Source organism: Panthera pardus, unplaced genomic scaffold, assembly GCF_024362965.1.
Source record: "Panthera pardus isolate Hobbes unplaced genomic scaffold, ASM2436296v1 HiC_scaffold_18, whole genome shotgun sequence".
In the NCBI taxonomy this organism is placed as follows: domain Eukaryota; kingdom Metazoa; phylum Chordata; class Mammalia; order Carnivora; family Felidae; genus Panthera; species Panthera pardus.
Genome location: NW_026526743.1, coordinates 26,598,269 through 26,623,532, shown reverse-complemented (window position 1 = coordinate 26,623,532; position 25,264 = coordinate 26,598,269). Strand labels below are relative to the sequence as shown.

At 41.4% G+C, this 25,264-nt stretch overlaps 1 protein-coding gene across 2 annotated transcripts in view; it reads left to right on the top strand.

Moving 5' to 3' along the window:
- The first annotated feature begins 8,263 nt into the window (after positions 1 to 8,263).
- SIAH1 (siah E3 ubiquitin protein ligase 1) overlaps positions 8,264 to 25,264 on the top strand; it is a 31,287-nt gene continuing 14,286 nt past the window's right edge. The window contains exon 1 of one of the 2 annotated variants that reach the window (XM_019456018.2): positions 8,264 to 8,376. The gene's annotated coding sequence lies outside the window, so the exon portion shown is untranslated. The remainder of the gene's footprint in view (positions 8,377 to 25,264) is intronic. The other variant, XM_019456019.2, reaches the window with a different exon arrangement.

Sequence of the window (25,264 nt, the reverse complement as noted above, 5' to 3'; positions counted from 1 at the left end):
ATTAGGTAAGAAGGACCGATTAAGCAACAGTGGCCCAAATAACCTTAGGGGTACAGACACTTTTTCAAAGCCAGCGGAAGTCTTGCCAAATTAAAGGATGTCAGGATGAGATACTATGAATATCAGTTTCCTTCTCTTTGGCAGTGGAGAGGATTAATTAAATGCTTGTGAAGTGCTTTGAAAGTTTAAGCTGTTAAGAATTATTGTTCTGTGTAATAGGGAAAAAATAGAATTCTTGGCTCATTAAAGCTGTAATGTTGTAAGCCTGAGTGCTTTTCTCAGGATATCTTTGAGAGCTACATTTTTATTAAAAGAAATAAAGAAGAAAAGAAATGTCTATGAATACACATATACACCTGGAAAGTCAGCCGGGTTTATCAATGTTTCTGTTGATTAAGGGGTGAACAGCAAGACGCTGTTTCTTACTGACTACCAAAGAGACAGTTATGAAGAATCAATTATTCAAATGTGTAGGGACAGTCGCACTAAAATATTAGCAGGCAGGCATTTGCTTTCTCTTGAGGGACTAAAAGGCTATGAGATTCCATGCATGTAAACATGCAGCTCAATGAGCTTTGATGGCCTCTTCAGTCCTAACGTCCTGACTAAACCAGGAAGACATCCTTCTGCCTTCACTTTGTTGGCTGATTTGCCCAGGGACGGTTTTTGCTTTGTATCCAGATGTTCTGTGATATTTGAAAGGGTGCCATCCTAGTGGGCTGTCACTTCTGTTTCCATCTTTGTTGACTGAGGGCTTATACTTCCTTTTGTGTCTGTGCTAGCTTCCTAGTGCTGCTGGAGCAAATTACTATAAACTCAGTGGCTTAAAACAACACAAATGTATCTTCTTACGGTTCTGGAGGTCAAGAAGTCTAAAATCAGTCTCACTGGGCTAATGCCAAGGTGTCTGCAGGGCTGGTTTCTTCTGGAGACTCCTGGGGAGAGTCTGTTTCCTTGCCTTTTCAGCTTTCTGGACTCCACCTGCTTTTCCTGCTCAAGGCTCTTTCCTGCCACCACTCTGATCTCTGCTTCTGTCCTCACATGTCCTTCTCTCTGACTCTCTTCCTCCCATCTTTCCTGATTAAAGACCCTTGTGATTACATGGGACAGTCCAGGATGATTTCCTCATCTCAAGATCCTTAACCCCATCTGCAGAGTCCTTTTTGCCCTGTAAGGGGACATAGTCACAGTGCTGGAGATTACTTGTGGGTGTTTGGGGGGCCATTATTCTGTCTGCCACAATGCCCATCCCCTTGCCCCCTTCTGTTGTGTTCTCTCTACCCCAGCCAGGCCTTGCCTTAAATGTTTTACATGGATTAACTCATCTAATATTCACAACTACCCTGGAACAGAGGTCTCTAACTATAGATGAGGAAACGAAGGCAACAAGGTTAAATTACTTGTCTAGGGTCACTAATTTAGTACTCAAGTCTAGAACTCACAGACTTTGGACCCACATTGGGCTCCATGCTGGGCATGAAGCCCGCTTGGGATTCTCTCTCTCTCTCTCTCTCTCTCTCTCTCTCTCTCTGTCCCTCCCTCTCTCTCTTTCTCTCTTACCCCCACCCCTTTTGCCCCTCCCCTGCTCAGGCTCATGCTCTCTCTCAAAAACAAACAAAAAACTAAACTCACAGACTTTGTCTTTAAAGGCTTGTTGTTGTCTTTATTGTCTTTAATTATAAAAGCAACACAATACAGGTGATTAAAAATAATTCAATTGAAAGTCATTGTCCCTCTCCTTCACTGGGTCTTTATCTGGAACCCCCTTTCCTAGTGGCCATCTGCAACTTCAGTGTTTCACACATTCCTTACACAGTCATTCCTTCCAGTTACACACATTCCTTAATTTTTTTAAGTTTATTTTTGAGAGAGAGAGAGAGAGAGCGAGCATGTGGGGAAGGGGCAGAGAGAGAGAGAGAGAGAGAGAGAGATTGAGGATCTGAAGCAGGCTCCACAATGAGAGCAGAAAGCCCAACGCAGGACTTGAACTCACAAACCTTGAGATCATGACCTGAGCCAAAATCGGATCCTTAACCGACTGAGCCACCCAATTCTCTCTTTACACCTTAATTTTTTAATTAATATAGATAGTTGTAGGCAGTTGTCCAGATAATATACCATAAACTTTTATTAATTCTAAAATTATTAAAATGGCAAATCCTGAACTTGAAAATAATTCATGTGTAAACCCTTACAGATCAGCACAACTTAGTTGGAACACACAGGCACGGAGCAAAGAGCAAAGCCTTTGGAGTCCAGTGGACTTGAATGTTAACTTTCACTCCACCACTTACTAGTATGTGTCCTTGGAAAAATCACCCTTTCTTGAGTTTCAGTTTCCTCATCCTGAAATGATGAGGAAATATTCCTACATATTCCTAATTTTAAATTAAGTAGTGTGTAAATTTAAGCATGTTACGAGTTCAACAAATGCTAGTTCTTCTAAGAAAGAAGGAAAAGATATCTGCTAATAATGAGTGAAAGCATGGACAAGAAAAACAGTAAATAGATTCCATCTACAACCAGTTTTTAATCACATGGTTCTTGTCTAATAGTCTTCATTTGCTTAACGAAAACTTTGAGGGCCCTGTGCTAGGCACTGCGTTCTTAATGGGGACACAGTGGTGAATGTGTCCTGTCCCTGCCTTTACTCCTTAGCACATAACAGGAAATCAACATATAATTTTTTAAAAGGGCTAAATCCTGATTATAAAGAAAAGATTTGGATCGTTGGAAATGACTATGTGTGTACTGGGGGTGGGGGGAGCAGTGAGGGTGGGCAGGATTTATAGCAAAAGCCTCAGGACGTATACTAGTTGCATTTCAATGATTTAAAGACTGACCTTTGGAAAATAATTGTTAATATCATGTTCTCCCACAGACCACCAGGTGCATACAGGCCCGCAAGATTTTCTAGCTTCTTGCAAAATTTATTGACTAGCTTGTAATCTTTTTCCTGAAGAAATAGATTAAATGCAAGGAGAAAGAAGTTGTGGGCTAATGCGTTTTCTGATCATTTGGGCTTTCTCGAAGTTTCTACAGTTAGTCCCAGTCACCTTTTTAGACATTCATGGTGTATCTCCAATTTCTTCTCTACCATGTTTGGCAGAATTCGTTTTGGATGCTGTTTTAATACAGTCACTAACCCCAGACAGAGAATGACTTGCAACAGGTGTGTCTGATAAAGAAAACATTGTTTCTGCTCTGCTTCAGGCATGTCTGACATGTTGGGGACCTGCTTTCCTTTGCAACGCTGATAGGAATCTATTTGGGAGGGAGGAGTGCCTCCCAGTTTCAGGCCAGAAAGCCTCTCCGTTTGGCTAGCAGCAGAGTTAAGCTTGGAAGGAAATGCTAACATGTCTTCAGAGCTATCCTGAAGGAGCTAAGCTGAATGATAAATGGGTATTGATGGTCTAACATAAGAGGAGTTAGCAGTCATTTCCTGGGCAGGAGTTCTCTATGACTGCCTGGAAGCAAACAGGCCATCAGTGATTACGGAGTGATGGGTTTGGTCGTGTGAACTGGTCCATAGTAAAACAACTGTATTGACAACTTTGACATTATCTGAGATTGTGTATAATCCATGCAAAGGACAATTTGCTTTGACTACAGGACAGTCTGTATGCCTTGATATTAATGCATTCACCAAATTAGTCAGTGAACTAGTAGAGGCTTGATGGAAGAGAAATTTGAAATATGGGCCTTCTAAAAATTCAGGGATTGCAGAGACCTATTCAGAAATCCACTAATTAGAGCAGCACCACGCAAGGACTAAACAAAAGCAGGATTTGTGCTTTGGGAAAAGGGCAGTGGTGACTGGGGGGAGGGAGAGCTATGCTAAGAGAGACTAAGGCTTTGAGCTTTTGGGAGCATTTGGAAAGCTACTATAGCATTGTATTGTATTGGAGGGACGATATGGAGTATATCTGATAAATATATAACATATAATATAACACAAAATATTTGTAATTTGACTATATATAATTTGAACTCATGTTTCTTAAATTAAGTACACTGGTATGCCCAAAGATCTGGCTAGACAGATGTGTGCAAGTGCTTTTAATTAATAGAACCGTTTAAAAATAGTCATGTAAGGGAATGTGGGGTGAGGAAGAATGTGTGTGTATGTGTGTATTTTTGGAGAATTCCCACGTGAAAGAAATAATGATAGCTAATGGTGAACACGATTCAGTTGTTAAAAATCATGGACCAATGTAGTAAAACACTTTCTACCTATTCTACTTGCTCCTACTTCATCTCTTGGGTAGAATCTCACCAGGCATCATGAAAAGAACAATTGTCTTTGAGAAGATGCCAGTGAGTTGGTATCTGACCCATATTAAATATCAGGTTATTATGAGTTCATTTAAGATCCCAAAGTGTAGATGTGTCATCAGTGTCTTCTTTATCCATAAGTAGGAAAGAGGAAAGTCAAGTTGCTTAGTATCACCAGAGCAGTTACTAGGGGTCAGCTACAGGCCTAGCACTGTATGTTTCATTGGAGTAGATGGAATTACCATTTGATGTGATTTGAGGGGAACAGGATGTCTCCCTGCCTTGAAATATTTTCCCTGCATGGCCTGAAAATATTTAGTACTCATCCTGAAATACCATCAAGTAGAGCACTAGTGGGGTTGGCTTTACAGTTTACAAAATGATTTTCTACAGATTAGATGTCCTGGAAGGAGAGTTGTCTTTTTTTTATTTTTTATTTATTTTTTAAAAATTTTGATACTGTAAGTAGACTTCACGTCCATTGCGGGGGCCCAACACGGGATTTGAACGCATGACCCAAGATCAAGACCTGAGCTGAGATCAAGAGTTGGAAGCTTGACCAACTGAGGCATCCAGGCACCCCTACAGTTGTCTTTTTATTCAGAAAAGGATGCCTAATTACTTCACAATTGAGCTATTTTCCTTCAAATGTTTAACATTGATAGTAGAGATGTTTGTGTCTCACCTATCAGCTATTCATACCTCCAATAGGAATGAACTAAATCAGATGGAGCCCCTCCTAGATCTGGTTAAGATTAGTACAGATGAAATTAATCAAATGAGATTAGTTTTGCATAACCAGGAAGCTGGAGAAGGAAGAAGTAATTTTGGCTCTTCTAGCTGAGAGCAGACACGATCAAAGCCAAGGAAAGCAAGTGCTAGAATTCCAGGGGCAGAGTTGCTTCTGAGTAGCTGAGGTAAAAGTTCCAACACTTTGAGATTGCTGTGTGGTGTCTCCAGGGAACGCTTTGTCCTGGGAACCCCTGTGGCTTAAAAGAGTCCACCAGCTAATAAGGTGACTTCCCTCCTGTCAGCAGTGGGCCAGGTGAGACTGCTATTTTCAGATGGACAAAATGCTGTTGGATAGGAGACTGGTCAGGGACATAAGGGGGCCAAAATTTGATTTTGGCAAAGCCGGGTGTTTGGAACTTTGGCAAGTTTCATATTGGCAAGTTTTCTTTGGTTAATGCCCATTGCACTGTTAGCACAGGCCAAGAGGTCCTGAGGAGCAATTCCCCAGTGTTGCTCCTCCCCCTTAGGGCCAGAAAGTGACTGCTTGCATCCTTTACAAACCAGTATGAAGCCACGTGACTATTCCCAACACATCACCTGTGAAAATGAAAAACTTGCCTCCAAGCTGCAGTGAAACTGAACTCTGTTGACCTTATAATAACTCCCCACCTCCAAAAAAATGTGAGAGGAAACTGCAGTTTAAATAATGTAAAATTATATTTTGTAGAAGTAATGTTGGGCTTCTATACGTACATATCTGGTATGGGATTGTATTAACAGACAATGTAGGCTAATTTATGGGCAATTGAAAGGATTTTTAAGGGTTATTTTGATTACATATATTCTTCTTTATGGGTGGAATTTAGAACCTAATCCCAATAAGAAATGACACCTTGGCTCTTGGCTCTTCCTCACATCCTATCCTCCCCTAAATCCAACTGATTTCACTCCAGATCCAACTGTCTCTTGAACACCCTCCTGAACATGTTCTTTGCCATCTTTTGGTTCAGGCCTTCATTTCTTTCTTAGACAGATGTGTTCTCCCTGGTCAGCCTTCACTCATTTTGGCCAATCTCCTTAGTTGAGCCCTACATCCCTATCATGTTCAGTTCTGGACATACCATTCTTTTTTGTGATTATGGCTTCCCATATGTTACCCTAGATTGGAAGGCCTTTTCCATCTTCCTCTGGACAACTCTTACCCTTTAGCCAAAGCCCAGTTCCAACTTTATCCCTCAGTAAATCCTTTCTTGGCCTCACCAGTCTGAGAAGTATTGTCTATTACATAATTTGGATACCTTGGCCCACAAAGCCAAGATCTGTCCTGATCTCATTGACTTCAGCATTGTCTATACCACATACCCATGACTTGTGCCCTCTCAGTCCCTTCTCCATCCCTCCAAGGAAAAAAAACCCCACAGTGGAGATTGTTTTTCAGTTCCTGCAACTGGGCAGGCTTCTTAGCATGCAAGGCTTTCTGCTGAAATGCTTTTCTCCTTTTCAAGTCTTCCAGTTACCCCACAATGTGGTTAATTCCTTCTAAAACTTCTGTTCTAACTCAATCACCTATCCTATATTATCTATCTGGCCTGTTATGTATCTTCTTGGCATCAGATACCTTTTTATTTCTTTTGTAACATTTTCCACAGTCCTAGTGATATATTTGTGAGATTAATATTTGTGTACCTCATTAGATTGTATGCACTCCATGAATGCAGGGCTAGTGTCTCTATTCTCAGAACTATTCCACTGCATGTCATTGATGGAATGAATGATTGAAGAATAAATGAGTTAATGTCTTCCTGACTAGGTAAGCTCCATGCATGTCCAAGCACAGTGTATGACAGAACATATTAGAATCACTATGTAAATACTTATTGTTGAATAAATGAATGATATAACATATCAATAACTGCACATAACTCAACCAGAGTTCTTCATCTGACTTTTGGGCTTTGGGGACAAGCATAACAGAAGTATATTAGTATTATAGCTTGCAGCTAAGAACATGCGGTCTTTTACTTTCCCAACCTCAAGAAACACTGGATGTGATAATGGTTCCATAGAAAGAGAGCAGCCATAAGTATTAGGTTGAAAACAGAAGTAGAGGTATCAACACACAACAGTCTACAAATTTGTTGAGGGATGCCAGAAATTAGCAGCTTGCATCAGTACCTAAAATAACTGTGTCTTTGGCTTTCGATCTGAAACTTTGTTTGTTCTCAGTAAAGTGATTGCATAAAAACTTACCATTCCCAAAGCTTTCCTATTGGTGAGGAGTTTGGAGATAATGGGGAGACTACTCCCTGGATATTTTCTAATACCCCATGTAAAAAGTACCTTCTTAGTTTTCGTATAGAACAGTATTTTTATGGAGCATCTTACATGGAAACCCAGTTTGTAAATGTCTCAGACACTAGTGTTTGCTCAGATATATGCATTGTACCCATCAAAGAACTGTTAATGACTTTTCATTTTTTATTTAAAAAGAAATGCAGTCCCATGAGTGGGACTTCCAGATGAGCAGACACATGGGGAAAGGCGTGCTTTCCACACTACCCACTTTTCAGCTAAAATAAGCCTTTGAAACTCATCCGGGTTTTGCTGAAGAGCTGCTCAAACCAAAGGGAGGGGCTTGGACTTCGTGTTTAGGGGTGGGGTCCCGGTCGGTGGGCGCCGCAGCCGGCTTCTTTTCCTTTGGCAAAGAGTGGAGTTGGGAAGGGTCGGTGGAGGCACTGCGTGAAACCAGCAAACCCGACAGGAGGGGCGGTAAATAGGGGCGAGGGTGCGGGACTACCCCTTGGGCCGCGCGCGAAACAAAGCCCCGCGGGGGACGCTCGACCACGCGGCAGGCAAGCGCTAGCTTCCTCCGGGCGGAGACGGTTGCGGGCGAGAGCGTGACGTGCCCGCGTTTGTCGGGCGCGAGCTGTTAGTAGCAGCAACGGTAACCGAGCAGCCAGAGCGCCAACCGCCACGCTCGGAGACCCGCACCACGATGCCCACGCAGCTCGCCGCCGGCCGGACGAGTGCCTCTGCGCCTGCGCGCCCGCGGGAAGCCCCGCCCCCTCCGGGCTGCCGGCGCGCGGGGCCGCGCCTCCTCATGGCGGCCGCCGCAGTGTGTGGTATTTAGCGGGGGCGCGCGGCGGGCTCGAGGACGCGCGAAACGACGGCGGCGGCGGCGGCGGCCAGGGGGGAGCCGGGACAGCCGTTGCGGGGCGCGCTCTCGAGCGGCGGCGGCGGCCCAGGGTGTCCCGTCGGTGCCGGCACGGGGAAGAGGCGGTGGCACTGCCCGCGGTGGCGGGAGTTCGCGGCGGCGACGGAGCGCGTTTGAGCCAGGACCGGGGTCCGAGGCGCGCTCTCCGCCCACAGGTAAGTGGGGCCCGGCCTGGAGGGAGGAGCCGGCCGCGAGGGGCTCTCCGGGAGGAGGACGCCCAGGCCCGGTAATGGCGGCGGGCGGGAAGGGCGGCGGGGCCGGGTCGCGCCACTCGGGCGGGGGCGCGGGTAGCCCCTGGCGCCGGGCGCCTTTGTCTCGGCCAGAGCCCGGTCGCTCGGCCGAGCGCCGCCCCCCGCCCCTCCCCTCCCCTGCTCGGCCCAGCCCGCCGTCGCGAGCCGGCTCGCCCCCGCCCCCGGCGCCCCGGGCCCGGCAGGCCCGCGGTGGGGGTCGGCCCCGCGCGGTCGGGCGAGGGCGGGGAAGGGCCTCCTGGCCGCCCGGCCCGGCCCCCCTGCTCCCGGGAGGCGGGCCTGCGGGGGGAGGCGCCGGGCGCTCCCCGCGCCCCGGTGCCGGCCTTTGTTGTCAAGGGTCCCGGGGTGTGCGGCCAACATGGCGGAGGTCAGCTGAGTGCGGGCAGTGGCCGGTCCTTCGCTCCGGCCCCTCCCCGTGCCTCTCTGGGCCCGGGGGCCGGCCGGGGCGACTTGGCCGTCCTTGGCCTCCTCTGCCTGCCCGCGACCCCGGGAGCGGTCGTCCCCAATGGCGCTGCGTTCTTGCTCCCGCTCCCGGCCTGAGCCTTCATTGTGCGGTGGGAAGAATGCAGCCTCCTCCCTTGTTTATGTCTTTAGAGAGGAGATCGCGTGAACGGCTTGCCAGGGAAGCCCTAGTTTTTATTGTAAACCTTGGTTTTCCTAGGCTTCATTTTTCGGGTAGTTTGGGGGCCTTTCTTGAGTCTCTGAGATTATAACTTAGGAATGTGGGAAACCTGGGCCACAGTGTTGCGTAGGTTTTTCTTTTCTCCATTCCTGGAAAGATTCAGAATTTGTTTGCTCTGACATCCAGAGAAGTCCCAGTTTGTGTGTTCAGAAAATCAGATTGTGTAGCTGATTTGTCAAAGTCACAGAAGCTGTGAGTCTGGATATAGGGCAGCGATCAGACTGCCTGTTCTAGCAGTTGAACATTTACCATTTCCAGATAAGCGGCTGTCAAGGGTAAATTGTTAACTCTTTAAAGCAGTTGAATGTTGGGAGCACAGACTCGGAAGTCGTACTGCCAGCTTTGGTTCCATCCTGTCCCACCCGTTTGTGACCTTGGGCAAGATGCTTAACCTCTCTGTGCTTGATTTTCCTTATCTGCAAAATGGGTGTAATGACAGTACTTACGTCCAGTAGGATTGTTGGGAGAGTTGATGAGATGATAATAGGTGAAGGGCTTAGAGCAGTGGGGTTAGTGGTTAATAAATGTTTGCTGCTTGGGTTCTTGTTCTTTAATAATTAATGAGTTCATTTTGGCATGATGGATATGTTGGAAGTACACAGACCAAAGTATGTGAGCTCACATTGTATGTTGTTAGTGCTTTGGTTTTTATTTTACTGCATTTTTTTAGTTGCAGAAAATGAAAAGAGGTTTAGATAGTAAGTTGACAGGCACTCTGAGATAGTGGCATTTGGAAATTTATATAGTAAGGAATTTGGATAGGTCTTGTGTGGTCTGGAATTATAAAAAAAAACAAAGTGCTTAAGTGAGGTTTCCTTTTAGCACTTTCACATTTATGGATCAGTTCACTTCCAGGGACTTGTGTTAACTAACTTGGAAGAGTGGAATAACGAATCCTTTTCAATGTTAGGTGTCTGTGGTGTTACCACCCCTTTTAGACATAAGGGAAGAGCAAAGGGTAGTATAGTTATAAATGTAATGGTCTGGGGGCGCCTGGGTGGCTCAGTCAGTTAAGTGTCCGACTTTGGCTCAGGTCATGATCTCAAGGTTCATGAGTTCCAGCCCCGTGTCGGGCTCTGTGCCGACAGCTCAGCCTGCTTCAGATTCAGTGTCTCCCTCTCTCTCTGCCCCTCCCCTACTCACTCTGTCTCTCTCAAAAATAAATAAAATTTAAAAAAATTTTTTTAAAAAATGTAATGGTCTGGTAATTTTATCAGGGAAATATTGGTTCAAATTGTGGAGGAGAGGATATTGGTAGCTGTTGGGAGAACTTTATGATAAGTACATTTTGAGACTTAAAGTGGATTATACAAATTGTGTAATTTTTCATTCTGGAAATTACAGAAACTTGTGATTTGGAATGGTTAAGTGTCAACCCTAAAGTTAGTTTTGCCAAAATCTTTTCTTAGATATATTATAGAATTGGTTCAGGTGCTCCCTGTTGGGATCTTTTCAGCATAATTTAGTAACATTTATTAATATTTCAAACTGAAGTACAGTCTAATTAATAGATGTTGAACTTTTCAGGATAAGTAGTACACAGACTACAAATTCAGAAACAAACTTAATTCACTTTGTTCTTTCTGAGCTTTGGGAAGCTCTTACAAACCTGATGTAGAGCAATATTCTTTAATTTCTGTAATTATATTATAATTAGGCTAAAGTTAATTGGTATTACAAAGGAAATATTTAGCCAAGACAGCAGTGACATAATGTGAAGACTAGGATTTTATTTTCAGTATATACGGTGTTCTGAAAACAAGTCTTCCATAACCCTGCAAAGTGACCCCTTAAATTGTGTTTTAAAGCTTTGATTTATTCAGTTTCCAAAAGATTGGAGGTTTTTCTTTTTTTGCTTAAAGAGATGTTACGGACTTTTGGTTATGATTATGGAATTTCTGTACACATGTTGTAAATGTGTAAATTCTGAATATTTTTGATATACACCACCTTACAAATAAAATCAATATATGAAAGCCTAAGACTTCCCATCCCACCCTGCCTCCCTTCTTCCCCCCAAAACCAACTGGAGTTAATTTTTTCACTTTATAATAGTATGATCCTTAACCATTTCTTTTAAATAGTGTTTTTTCTAATGCCCTTTAAATTATTTGGTTTTCCATGGCTGTGGCTATAGTTATTAGAGCACCTGATGCATAAGGGCAAAATTGTGTTTTGTATTCCTATCTCCTCAGTGCCTAACACTCAATACTTATTTGTTTCCTGACTTACTCCTATCTATAATGCTGATAACCCATGTATTATCCTCTTGCCTGCAGGTAATTTTTTTTAATGAATTTTTTTTAGAGCAGTTTTGCTTTCAGAGCAAAATTGAATAGAAGGTACAGAGATTTCCCATATTCACCCAGCCCCAGTGATATCCTTCCCCATTATCAACATCCACCACCAGAATGGTATATTTGTTACAATATGATCTACCTACATTGGCACATCATTATCACCCAAAGTCCATGGTTCAGTCTTGGTGTTCTGTATTAGGAGTTTTGACAGATGTATACTGAGTGCTGTGTATTCACCACTGTAGTGTACAGAAGAACAGTTTCTTTGCCCTAAAAATCCTCTCTGCTCCACCCACTCATTCATCCCTCCCCCAGGCTGATCTTTTTACTGTCTCCATAGTTTTGCCTTTTCCAGAATGTTGTATAATTGGAATCATACAGCATGTAGCCTTTTCAGATTGGCTTCTTTCACTTGGTAGGATGCATTGAAGGTTCTTCCATGTCTTTTCATGGCTTGATAGCTCAGTTCTTTTTAGCACTAAATAATATTCACCGTCTGGTTGTACCACTTTATCCATTCACCTACCAGAGGACAACATCTTGGTTGATTGCAGATTTTGGCATTTATGAATAAAGCTGCTATAAACACCCTGTCAACTCCTTTGGGTAAATAGTAAGCCACAGGATTGCTGAATCTTATGGTAAGAGTATGTTTAGTTTTGTAAGAAACCTCCAAAGTGCCTTTTATAGTTGCATTTCCACCAGCAGTGAATGAGAGTTCCTGTTGCTCCACATGCCCACCAGCATTTGGCGGTGTTGGTGTTCTGCATTTTGGCTATTCTCCTAGATGTGTAGTGGTATCATCTTGTTCTGATTTGCATTTTCCTGATGACCAGTGATGTGGAGCACCTTTTCATATGCCCATTTGCCATCTGTATATCTTTGGTTAGGTGTCTCTTAAGGTATTTGGCCCGTTTTTAGTTGGGGTTGTTAGTTTTATTGTTGAGTTTCAAGAGTTCTTTGTGTATTTTGGGTAACAGTCCTTTATCAGAGAAATCTTTTACAAATATTTTCTCCTAATCTGCGGTTTTTCTTCCTATTCTCTTGACAGTGTCTTTCCCTTCAGGTCATTTTCCACTTTTATGTACCAAGGTATACTTAAAATTTACATGTCGAAAAGTAAAACCTTTATTATTTCCAACTGTCCAAGGCTCTTACCCCATATATTCAGTTAGTCTTAAGGTCCTGACTTTTCTGCCATCTGGTTATCTCAAATATGGCATTGCTTCTCTCACTCATTTTCACATTTGCATTCAAGTCTTCTACCTTCCACGTGTTCTGTCTGCATTTGGTCTTTGCCTCTTCCCTTCAGTTCTTCCTATTGTAGTTTAAGAGAGCTTTCTAATGTAGGTGACTTACAAGAACTTCAGTATAAAGTCCAAAATTCCTTGATGGATGATAGTCAGTACACAGCCTTTCCTGAGTTTGCTCTGGGTACTTTCCTGCCATTTGCAATTATATACTCTCTCCCTGCTAAAGTGTGTAATCTCAGCCTAGACATCCCTTAGCTGAGACACTGTTCCTGGACTTCCCCCCCTGAGTTGGGTGTCCTTTCTTTGTGTTCCCATAGCACTCTCTGCTTTGCTCCACTCTAACAAGTATCCCTCTGAACTGTAAGTGTTCTGTACTACTTTGCTCCCCAATAGACTGTAATCTCTGTGAGGACTTGGTCTTCATCACCCTTGTTTGTCTAGAGTTTAGCATTGTCTCTGACATGTAGTTGGTGCTCAGTAAATATTTATCGAATGACTGATAAACTAATACCTCACACTGTTCTTAAAATGTGCTAGAGCCATATCCTCCAACATTTCCTCTTGCCCTACCTGGTCAAGCTGGATTCTTTTTGTTTCTTGAACGCTTTCTGTACTTTAAAGCTCTGTGCCTTAGCTGATGATTGTACTTAATCTCTCGAATGTCTACCTGTGCAGCTTTGGACAGATGATTTAAACTCTCCAAGCCTTAGTTTTCATTAGCATGTGAACAGCCAATTAAGCACATTGCTGCTTCCCCCATCCCAGATATCCTAGTACTAGAGTGGCAGTATAGTTGAAGGGTTAAGGAGATAGGGCTCTGAAGAATCAGACCTGGATATGTCTCTAGACTCTGTCACTTACTAGTTGTGTTTGTGACTCTAACCTCCATGAGAGCAGGGACACTGCCTACTTTTGTACCTTAAAAGCACATTGCCTATCCATAGAAAGTGCTTAAATAATTAAAAAAAAGAAAAAAAGTTTTTGAGTAAGTTACTTAATTTCTCTAAATATTACCATTTACATTCTAGTGAGGGAATAAACAGAATTACAGATTGTGATATGTAAAGATCTTCCTCCACTTACTATGGGGTTATGTCCTGATAAACTCTTTGCAAATTGAAATTGTTGTTAAGTTGAAAACACATTTAATACAGCTAATCTACTGAACATCATAGTTTAGCCTAGCCTACCTTGAACATGCTGAGAACACTTACATTAGCCTGCTGTTGGGCAAAATCATCTAACACAAAGCTTATTTTATAATAAGGTGTTGAATATTTCATGTAGTTTATTGAATACTGTACTGAAAGTGAAAAACAGTAGTTATAGGTGTATTGATTGTTTATCCTCCCAATTGCCTGCTGACTGGGTGCTATGGCTTGCTGCTGCTGCTTAGCATCATGAGAGGGTATCATACTGCACATTGATAGCCTGGGAAAAGATCACAATTCAAAATTCAAAGTATAGCATATCGCTTTTCCACCATCATAAAGTGAAAAATCATAAGGAAAACCATTGTAAGTTGGGGTCCATCTGTACTATAAAGGAGTTAAAAGTGCTGAAGTAAAAAATAATGGCGGTAGGAGGGACACCTGCTGTCAAAAGTGGTGACATTTAAGCTATGATACAAGCTAGCTCTTTGAAGGAGGGAAGGGAGAACCTCTCAGAATGAAGGAGAAGCAGAGGTAAAGGCCCAGATGCTGGAATGAGCATGTACTTACTGTTCTAGAAGTTGAGGGAAAAGAGTGTTCACGGAGCAAACAGATGATGGGGAGAGATGGCCAGGGATCAGATCCTGCAGAGTCAAAGCAAGGAATGTGAGTTTTATTTTAGGGGTACTGGGAAGCCATCAGAAGGATTTAAGTAAAGGAGTAGTATAATTCACTTCTAACTTTTAAGATAGCTTTAGCTGTTGTTTGGAGAATTGATTGGTCAGACAGACCCTTTCTTTATGACCTGGATTAAGGTGATGGCAGTGAAGATGAAGAGAAGTGGATGGATTTGAGATCTATTTGGGAGACAGAATTAACAGGATTTGTTGATGGATTAGATGTGAGAGGTGAGGGAAGGAAGGAATTAGGTGGTTTCTGGCTTGAGCTGCTGTGTGGAACATGGTGCTGTTTACCAATATGGGAAAGACTAAAGGAGGGGATGGGACAGAAGGATAGCAATAAAATTCAAAGTTGTGATACGTTGGATTTGAGGTTCTCTATGAGACATCTAGAATGATTCGGTGCGGTGGAAGGGATATCAGGGGGATGTGGTCTTACAGAAGCCAGATGGGAAATATTAGAGCATGTTTAGGTGTTAGGGGGATGGTCTGGTAGCAAAAGAGGGAGGAATTGATGTAAGAGGAAGGGATAATAGAAGGGGTGTGAAGTCTGAGTAGGTGAAGGGATAATAGGGTGTGAAGTCTTGAGTACGTGAGAGGACAGACCCAAGTGCAGGGTCACTTTATTCTAATGTGAGAGAAGGAGGTGGTAAATCATTATTTGATGGCTTCTCTGGTATTTTCTGAAGGAAACATGGGTGAAGCCATCAGTTGAGAGTATTTGTAGTTAGTGAATACCAGATGGTGGTAGGTTAAAGGTGTAATAGAGAAAGACATATTGAGAAACTGAGCAGAGGGAAAGAGAGGAGAGATGCTGTGATCTATTAGCTAGTGAGAATGCCTGATGCTGTTTCAGTAGATTCTAGGAGACTATCTAGAGCAATAGTATTTTTGTTTCTTTTTTAATTTTTTTAAATGTTTATTTTTTTGAGAGAGAGAGACAGACAGCATGAGCGGAGGAGGGGCAGAGAGAGAGGGTGACACAGAATCCAAATCAGGTTCCAGGCTCCGAGCTGTCAGCACAGAGCCTGACATGAGGCTTGCGCTCATGAACTGTGAGATCATGACCTGAGCTGAAGTCAGTGCTTAACCAACTGAGCCACCCAGGCGCCCCAGTATTTTGGTTTCTAAATGTAAACTTTTTTGTTGAAGTATAGCATAAATAGATAAAGCAAAGTGCTCAAACTATACCTATAGTTTGATGCATTTTCACAAAGAGAGCACCCTGTTGGGACCAGCTCTCATGTGTCCCAATTACTTTTACTTTTTTTAAGTACCTTTTTTTTTTCTTAATGTTTATTTGTTTTTGATAGAGTATGAGGAGAGGAGGGGCAGAGAGAGAGGGAGACACAGAATCCAAAGCAGGCTCCAGGCTTTGAGCTGTCAGCACAGAAGCCTGATGCGGGGCTTGAACTCACAAAGCGTGACATCATGACGTGAGCTGAAGTCAGATGCATAACCCAGGTGCCCCCCAAAAAGTACTTTTTAAAATCTTCAGGGACTCTAGGCTGAATAATACAGATAAAATAGTCTGTTTTGGTTCAATTTATTCTTTAAGCTTGAGCCACAATGAGCAGAACGATATTGACAAAGACCTTTCATTAGGTCTGAGCTTGCCCAGTGGCATTGAACTTATTTGTGGGTTTTGTTTTTAATTACAGAGGTTGTGGGGAGCACATGGGAGGAACTAGAAAGAGAAGGTTGGAGGGAAAACCTTTGGACAACTAATCTGTATTTTTGAAGTAGATATTGGCAGTGAGAAGTATTTTCTTAAAAAGTTAGAGGAATTTAATGCCAGTCTTGAATTTTATAGGAAGCATTATACTGTCCTTGTTATAGTTATTTATTATTGTCATGTTGACAAGCGTAGCTAGTGATGGTTGATACAGTGAAATTTAATGTACATTGGCTTCTTTGCAAACAATCTGCCTTGGAAAGATTGCTTTAGTAGTTGGTTTAAATAAATTGAATAATCTCATTGTTCAAAACTTGCTTTTTTCTTCTTTGCGTTTTACCTTTTGCTCTTTTGAGTTTGGTTAAAGCTCAGGCTTTGTGTGTGTGTGTGTGTGTGTGTGTCAAGGACCCTTTGTCAGGGACAGCTTCAGATGTTTATATAGTTGTGAATTAATTTCTGCAGACTGTATTCTTTTGGCTTTGTTAGGAGAGATGATCGAACATGTTATTTTGTCTTATAATTTTAAAATGGTAAATTTTTATAACTATAAACTAAAATATGTATATATGTATATGAAATATGTGGATTTTAAAAAAAAATACTTACTTTGAGAGAGAGTGTGTGCACGTGTGTGCTCATGCAGGGGAGGGACAGAGAGAGAGAGAGAGAGAGAGAGAGAGAGAGAGAGAGAGTCTGAGCTGTCAGCACAGAGCCCAGCTCCGTGGCTTGATCTCACAAACTGTGAGATCATGACCTGAGCCGAAATCCAAAGTCGGATGCTTTACCTGGCACCCCTGAAATATGTGGATTTTTATGTGAATGGGCTGTTTCAAAAATTTGTTCCCTGTTAGTACCCATATATTTGAGTCATTTTAAGAAAGAAAGAAATCAAAGAAAAAAAGCCATCAAGGCAAGTAGACAAAATTAGCTCTTGGTTTCTCAGTGTTTCAATTTTTTTTTAAACTTTTTTTATTTAAGTTTATTTGTTTTGAGAGAGACAGAGGGAGTGCGAGTGGGCGAGGGGCAGAGAGAGAGGCAGAGAGAGAATCTCAAGCAGGCTCCTTGCTGCCAGGGCAGAGCCCAGCCAGGGCTCAAACTCATGAAACTGTGAGATTGTGACCTGAGCTGAAATCAAGAGTTGGGTGCTTAACTGACTGAGCCACCCAGGTGCCCCTCTCATTGTTTCAATTTATATATGAAGTCACCAGCAATTTCTTTAGCAGGTTAAGTGTGGGGACACAAAATATGCACTAAAATTTCCCTTTTTATTACCAAAATAATGTATGTGCTTTAATTTGAGGAATATATACAGAAATGTAACCCTAATCTTCCCTATGATCATTCATAATCACGTATTAGACGTTTTGGCATAGTTTCTAGTCTCTGTGTGTGCTACACTTTTTTTAAGTCAGCAGGAGATATTTTAAAGTTAATTTCTTTGATCTGATGTAAATCCTTGTAGATATTTTTTTGAATGATTACCACTTGTCAGTAACTACATGTTTGAACTGTGTAATTCCAAATGATGATGTTTGTGCTTATAGTCTGTACCCTGCAGTTTTTGATATTTTGTGTACCTAGAGTTCAGTGGTCCCATGTCTGATCTCTGGTTTCTGGTTCTAAACTTGACTTGCCTGTCTTCTCTCCTCCCTCACTTTAAGTCTTTAAACCACATTCTGCAGTTTGGATGCCCCTCCAGTTTCTTTTCTGTCTCATTACATGGAAATACATGCATAGAGACAACAGCCTTATAAGTGTATATATTTACTTCTTGTAACATAAATAGGATTATGCTATGTGGCTTTTTTTTTTTTTTAACCCACTCATTTAAACAGGTTGATTCTTATATTACTAGATGAGTCCATCTTCTTAAAAAAAAGACAGCATAGTGTTCTGTTGTGTGGACTATATTTTAGTCACTCTCTTAAGATAGGGCTTGAATTTTCAGTTTATTTGCTGTTACAAACAGGATTGCTATAGGCATCCAGATACATACACCTTTGCCAACATGTAAATTAGAAGAGGGACTTGGAAGAAATTTCTGGATGAAGAGTATACACTTACATTTTGAAACAAGCTGTCAGATCTTATTAGAAGCTTCCACGGTGGACATTTCCAACAGTGTAGTTAAGTCTCTTTCCCGACATCTTTGCCAATACTTGGAGTCAAATCTTTGAAAATAAATTTCTGTCCTTTCTTAAGTAACACATGCAATTTGTGACATTTCTTATATCAAGTCTTTGAACTTCTTTTTCCTTTTTTCTAGACTTTTACATGCACCTATAATTCAAAATAAAATATTCCATTAGCTTTGTGGTTTTTTTAAAATTTATTTTTTTAATGTTTATTTTTGAGAGAGACATGAGGAGGGAAGGGGCAGAGAGACAGGGAGACACAGAATCTGAAGCAGGCTCCAGGCTCTGAGCTGTCAGCACAGAGCCTGAGTGGGACTTGAACTCACAGAGAGCGAATCATGACCTAAGCTGATGCCAGAGGCTTAACCACTGAGCCACCCAGGCGCCTCTAGGTTTGTGTGTTTTTTTTTTTTTTTTTTTTGAAGAAAAATTCCCTGGCCGTACTTCTCTCCAGGTGTCCTTTGCCAGAGGCAACTATTTTAATGAGCTGATTATTTTTGTATTTACCATCTTTGTCTCTAACATGCTTCTATTGTTAAGTTTTTTTAAAATTTATTTTTGAGAGAGACAGAGAGTGCGAGCGGGGGAGGGGCAGAGAGAGAGGGAGACACAGAATCTGAAGCAGGCTCCAGGCTCCAAGCTGTCAGAACAGAGCCCGACGTGGGGCTCAAACTCCCCAACCGTGAGATCATGACCTGAGCTAAAGGCGGCTGCTTAACTGACAGAGCCACCCAGGTACCCCTAACATGCTTCTATTGTTAAATCCAGATTTCAATTTTAGGCGTTATCTATTCAGTTCTTGTTGTAGATTTAACTTGGCTTCCTGCCTCTGTCACATGTACAGACCTTCCCATTTACATACTCCTTTAATTTAGTGACATCATAATTTTGTACTTGCATTATTATTATGAAAGTTATTCGCAAATTGAGCTATATAGTAAGCTGTTGTGACTTTTTTCCTTGTACCGTTTAATTGGAATTTGTATATGTCACTAATATTTGTCCTTTTTTCTTTGTTTTCTCTGTGCTTACTGCTAATACCGCCCCACATTCCTTACTACTTGTCTTAAGTGTTCAGGTTGCTTGCTGCCTCATGTTGCCTTCTTCCGCTAACGTAAAGTTGTCTTTGTCTGTGTTCCCTGTACCTTTCTTCTGGGTTAAGTCTTACTTAACTGTAGCCATGTTGTCCTTTTTCTTGGTTCATTCCTTATCTATGAAGGGCTTGTCCTCCAGGAGCCTCCTGAGAACATTTCCAGGGGAAGTTCAGTTTTGAAACTTTGCATCATTATTCTGCCCTCAACACTTTTAGGATAATTTGGTTGTGCATAGAATTCTAGAACAGTAATCATTCTCTTTGAGGATTTTAAAAAACATGGTTCTATTGCATCCAGCTTTGGATGTTACTACTCAAAGTCCAGAGTTCTTTTGCTTTCTGATTTATTTGTTCAGTCAACAAATAATTTTTTGAGTCTGTGTGCTAGGCACTGTTTTAAGTGTTTTGAGATACATCACTGACCCTACCTTCCTACCTTCCAGAGTTGGGGGGGGGGGGGGGCTACTACAACGAGCATAATAATTCAATTGTATAGCCTGATAGAGGGTAATACATTCTGTGGAAAAAAATAGAGTAGAAAGGGAGGAGGGAAAAGGAGAGAAGAGGAAGAGGCTGGTGGAATGGGTGAGGATTAGGAGTGCATAGTGGAGGGTCAGTGGGCAGAGTGCTGATCACTGTTTGCAATAGAGGGGACAAGGTAGGCCTCATTGACAAGATAGCAAACAAGCAAAAATAAGGAGGTGAAAGAATCCGTTATTATGTACATCTAGGAGGAAAGTATGTTAAAGCAGAGGCCCCAAGGAACAGCTTAGTTTTATGGAACCAGGAGGCTAATGCAGTGAGTGAGGGCGAAAGAAGTGGGAGAAGGAGTCAAAGAGTGATCATCATATTATTTAGGGCCTTACAGGCTGTTCAAGATTTTTCTGTTACTTGGATAAGGGTTGCCAATGGGGAAGGTAGTGAGCAGAGGAGTGACATAACCTGATATAAATTTTAACAGGATTTTTCTGGTTGCTATGCTTAGAACATACTGGGATGGATGTGGGAGACAAGGATGGGAGTGGGGAGACTGTTTAGAAGGATACTGTGGTAATTCAGATGAGTGATAATGGTCACTTGGAATATATGATATGGTAGTGGTAGAGGTGGTGAGGAGTGGCTGGGTTCTGGATATATTTTTAAAGAAGATACACTAAGATTTCCTGGTGGTTTTATTATTTTTTTTTTATTTTTTAAGTTTATTTTGAGAGAAAAAGAGAGGGAAAGAAGTTGAGTGGGGGAGGGGCAGAGAGAGAGGGAGACAGAGGATCTGAAGCAGACTCTGCTGACAGCAGGGAGCCTGATGCAGGGCTCAAACTCACAAACCACAAGATCATGACACCAGCTGAAGTCAGATGCTTAACTGAGCCACCCAGGTGCCCCCTGGTGGTTTTAGGTATATAGCATGAAAAAAAGAATCAAGGATGACTTCAAGGCTTTTGAACCTGGTAACTGGAAGGATGGAATTGTCATCAAGGGAGGGGAAGGTGGTGGGTGGAATAGTTTGGAAGATAGGGAGTTCAGTTCTGTTCAGCACTTTCCCCACCCCTGCCCCCAGGGATATCTAGGAAGCAGTTGGATGTACAAATCTTGGGTTTAAGAGAAATCTGGAGGGGTTTTTTGTTTGCTTTTTTAGTCTGGGCTGGGCATACACATTTTTAAGTCCTAGGAATGTTGGTGGAATTTGAAAACTGCAAGACTGAATGAGATCAACAAAGCCAGGAACAGTGGACCATGGACAACTCCCAATTTGAAGAGTGGGGAGAAGAGCAGGAATCAGTAAAGGCAGCTGAGCTGCTGGTGAGCTAGGAAAACTATGTGTGCAGGGTCAGTGAACAGAGTTTATCAGGCAGGAACCAGTGATTGATCAGTTCTGTCAGATGCTGGTGACAGATCAAAACTTGCAAATTAAATACAAACAAAACTGCAAAACCAGTGAAATTCAAATTATACTCATTTTACTAAAGCATTGGATCCTGTCTGCTAAATTGAGATCTTGAAACAAAATGGCTTATAGAATTGACTATGGTTATGCTGTAGGTTCTTTTTGAGTTAAACATACCAAGATTGACCTGCATGGTGTGGTCACCATGTTTTGCATTTTCTTACCAGCATATAAATGCTTCAGGGAAAAACCATGATGCCACTGGGCTTTGCTTCACACAAATGCATCCATTGCATTTGAGGTCCCCTTCTGCTTTTGTCTTTAGCCTGTCATTATTAGAGTACCGTAGTACTGACTTGGAGCCAGCGACCATAAATGTGAATGGGAGCATTCAATTATTTGGCTACCATATGGAGTCAGATGATTCGGAATGTGCTACTACTGCTTTTTAGATTATTAAAAACAGGAAAATAAAACATTCAATTTTTGTAGAGAAATGTAGATCTCCCCCTCTTCCAAGAATAGAATCTTAGGTTGAGGAAATTTTTTCTAAGTTTGTTTATTTTGAGAGAAAGAGCAAGCAGGGGAGGGGCAGAGAGAGAGGGAGAGGATCATAAGCAGGCTCCCTGCTGTCAATGCCCAGCCCCATATGGGGCTTGAACTCACAAACTGTGATATGTCCTGAGCCGGAACCAAGAGTCAGACGCTTAACTGACTGAGCCACCCGGCGCCCCTTGAGGAAATTTATTTTATTTTTTATTTTAAGTTTGAGGAAAATTTGAGTATGTTAATTCATGTATTCTATCCTTATTTGAAATAACAAATTATTTGGTTGGAGTTTCAAGTACAATGCTTATGAAGATAACAAATTATAACGATTTCAGTGAAATATGATTTAATTTGAAAAGGCTCCATGAATTTTTTGATATGGCATTTCTTTCCCATAAATTCCATTGTTTTTCTACTCTTTTACTAGTAAAGCGCTACCTATCATATCTCATGTTAAGACTCTGTAATTACAGGGATACAGGAGTACTGATGCATAGGGGCACTTGTACCCCAATGTTTATAGCAGCACTCTCAACAATAGCCAAATGATGGAAAGAGCCTAAATGTCCATCAACTGATGAATGGATAAAGAAATTGTGGTTTATATACACAATGGAGTACTACATGGCAATGAGAAAGAACGAAATATGGCCCTTTGTAGCAACGTGGATGGAACTGGAGAGTGTGATGCTAAGTGAAATAAGCCATACAGAGAAAGACAGATACCATATGTTTTCACTCTTACGTGGATCCTGAGAAACTTAACAGAAACCCATGGAGGAGGGGAAGGAAAAAAAAAAAAAAAAAAGAGGTTAGAGTGGGAGAGAGCCAAAGCATAAGAGACTCTTAAAAACTAAGAACAAACTGAGGGTTGATGGAGGGTGGGAGGGAGGGGAGGGTGGGTGATGGGTATTGAGGAGGGCACCTTTTGGGATGAGCACTGAGTGTTGTATGGAAACCAATTTGACAATAAATTTCATATATTGAAAAAAAAAGACTCTGTAATTATGATTTTGCCTCATTTCTTTAATATCTTCTGTCTCCCAAGCAGTGTATAGTTTTGTGTTTAGCTCAATATCACCAACTCTTTATAGATTACTGCTAATTTTGATCTGCTTTAAAATTTTTGGCCAGTGTGTGTGTGCGTGGGGGGGGGGGGGGGGCGGTTACCCTACCATATTTTTCAGGTGGAATGTGGAGTTGAATGGGTTGTATGTTCTAGTGTAGAACTGGCTAACATAGCTTAATGCCAAGACAGAGCAAAAGAGGAAACATCTATTGGAATGTGTGATAGTTTTACATCCTGAAAGAATATAAAACATAATCATGGTAGTAAACAACAGTTGTAGTCAAACTTGGACACAACTAAGTGAATATTGGACAGTTTTTTCTGGATGCTGTAAGGTTTGGTTGTATTACAGTAGTGATTGTGTTGTAATCATGACTGATACAGTTTTGATAAGTTCAGGTGTGTTACGAAAAATTTTGTTAGCAATATGTGGTATGAAATAAAAATGTTGAGAAAGCCTGTTTGACCCTCTTTTGACCCTCTTTCTGCTTACTCATATTTTTGTGCTCTTGCCTCACTTCTCGATACTTGGATTTAATGTCTAATTGTTAATGACAAACTCAGATTATCAGATTCTACCACTTTGATACAAAAAAATTACAAAAGCAACTACTTGTTAGGGCTAAAGGTTTAAATAACTTAGGGAAATTTTAATTTTTTGGCCAATTTTGTAAATATTGAAAAGGTGTGTTGGATGCTAAATTAAATATTCTGTCCCAGTATGAGGTTGTCGAGTTTTGAGGGTTATTTGAAAGAAATGAGACTTAGGGACAAAGCAGACAATGTGGTTCTGTGCTTATTCTTATTTTTTTTTGATCTTCAGTTTCCTCATCTACAATATGAAGTTATAACCTACATTATGAAGCTTAAATAAATGGTGTGTATGAAGCTGACACAGTGCCTGAAAAGTTGATAGGTGCCCAGTTTATGCAGCTTTGTTCACAGCAAACTCTGTAATCTTTATCAGATTTCAGATACCATCCCAAATTGAGGTTATGAAAATGAACACAGTAGTTTGAAACAACAGTTTCCAGCAAAATCCTGTATAATCCAGGTGTTTTTTATTTAGTGATTAATTGCAGGGTTCATGGTATGACTCTATAAACATTACCAGTGGTTGTATTGTTAACAATATATCAAACATTACCGTGTATTTAATCTGTTAATGTCCAAAAATCTGTTGTTGTTGGTTTTATCATTGTACAAATGAGAAGTATGAGACTCAGAATATTGTAATTTTGCTCAATGTCAAAATAATTAGTAAAAGCTAAAGTAGGAGTTCAGGTTTGAGCTTCTGATTCCAATCAAAGTTATGGTTCTTTTCACTATACATAGGCAACCTTCTTGAGGTATGTTATCATTAGGGCATTACTAAGAATTGAGGTTACTGTCTAGGAATTGATGGGTTTATGGAACTCTGATGTTATGAACATAAACATTTTGAAAAGTTAGAGAAGTGGTATGGAAGTACATCCATTTCTTTTTTCTTTTTTAGATTCTGTTTATAAATAAAATTATTTCATACAGTGTTTCTTTTTTAAAGTAGGCTTTATTTCTTTAGGGCAGTTTTAGATTCAGTAGCAAAACTGAATAGAAGGTACAGAGATTTCCCATATTCACCCAGCCCCAGTGATATCCTTCCCCATTATCAACATCCACCACCAGAATGGTATATTTGTTACAATATGATCTACCTACATTGGCACATCATTATCACCCAAAGTCCATGGTTCAGTCTTGGTGTTCTGTATTAGGAGTTTTGACAGATGTATACTGAGTGCTGTGTATTCACCACTGTAGTGTACAGAAGAACAGTTTCTTTGCCCTAAAAATCCTCTCTGCTCCACCCACTCATTCATCCCTCCCCCAGGCTGATCTTTTTACTGTCTCCATAGTTTTGCCTTTTCCAGAATGTTGTATAATTGGAATCATACAGCATGTAGCCTTTTCAGATTGGCTTCTTTCACTTGGTAGGATGCATTGAAGGTTCTTCCATGTCTTTTCATGGCTTGATAGCTCAGTTCTTTTTAGCACTAAATAATATTCACCGTCTGGTTGTACCACTTTATCCATTCACCTACCAGAGGACAACATCTTGGTTGATTGCAGATTTTGGCATTTATGAATAAAGCTGCTATAAACACCCTGTCAACTCCTTTGGGTAAATAGTAAGCCACAGGATTGCTGAATCTTATGGTAAGAGTATGTTTAGTTTTGTAAGAAACCTCCAAAGTGCCTTTTATAGTTGCATTTCCACCAGCAGTGAATGAGAGTTCCTGTTGCTCCACATGCCCACCAGCATTTGGCGGTGTTGGTGTTCTGC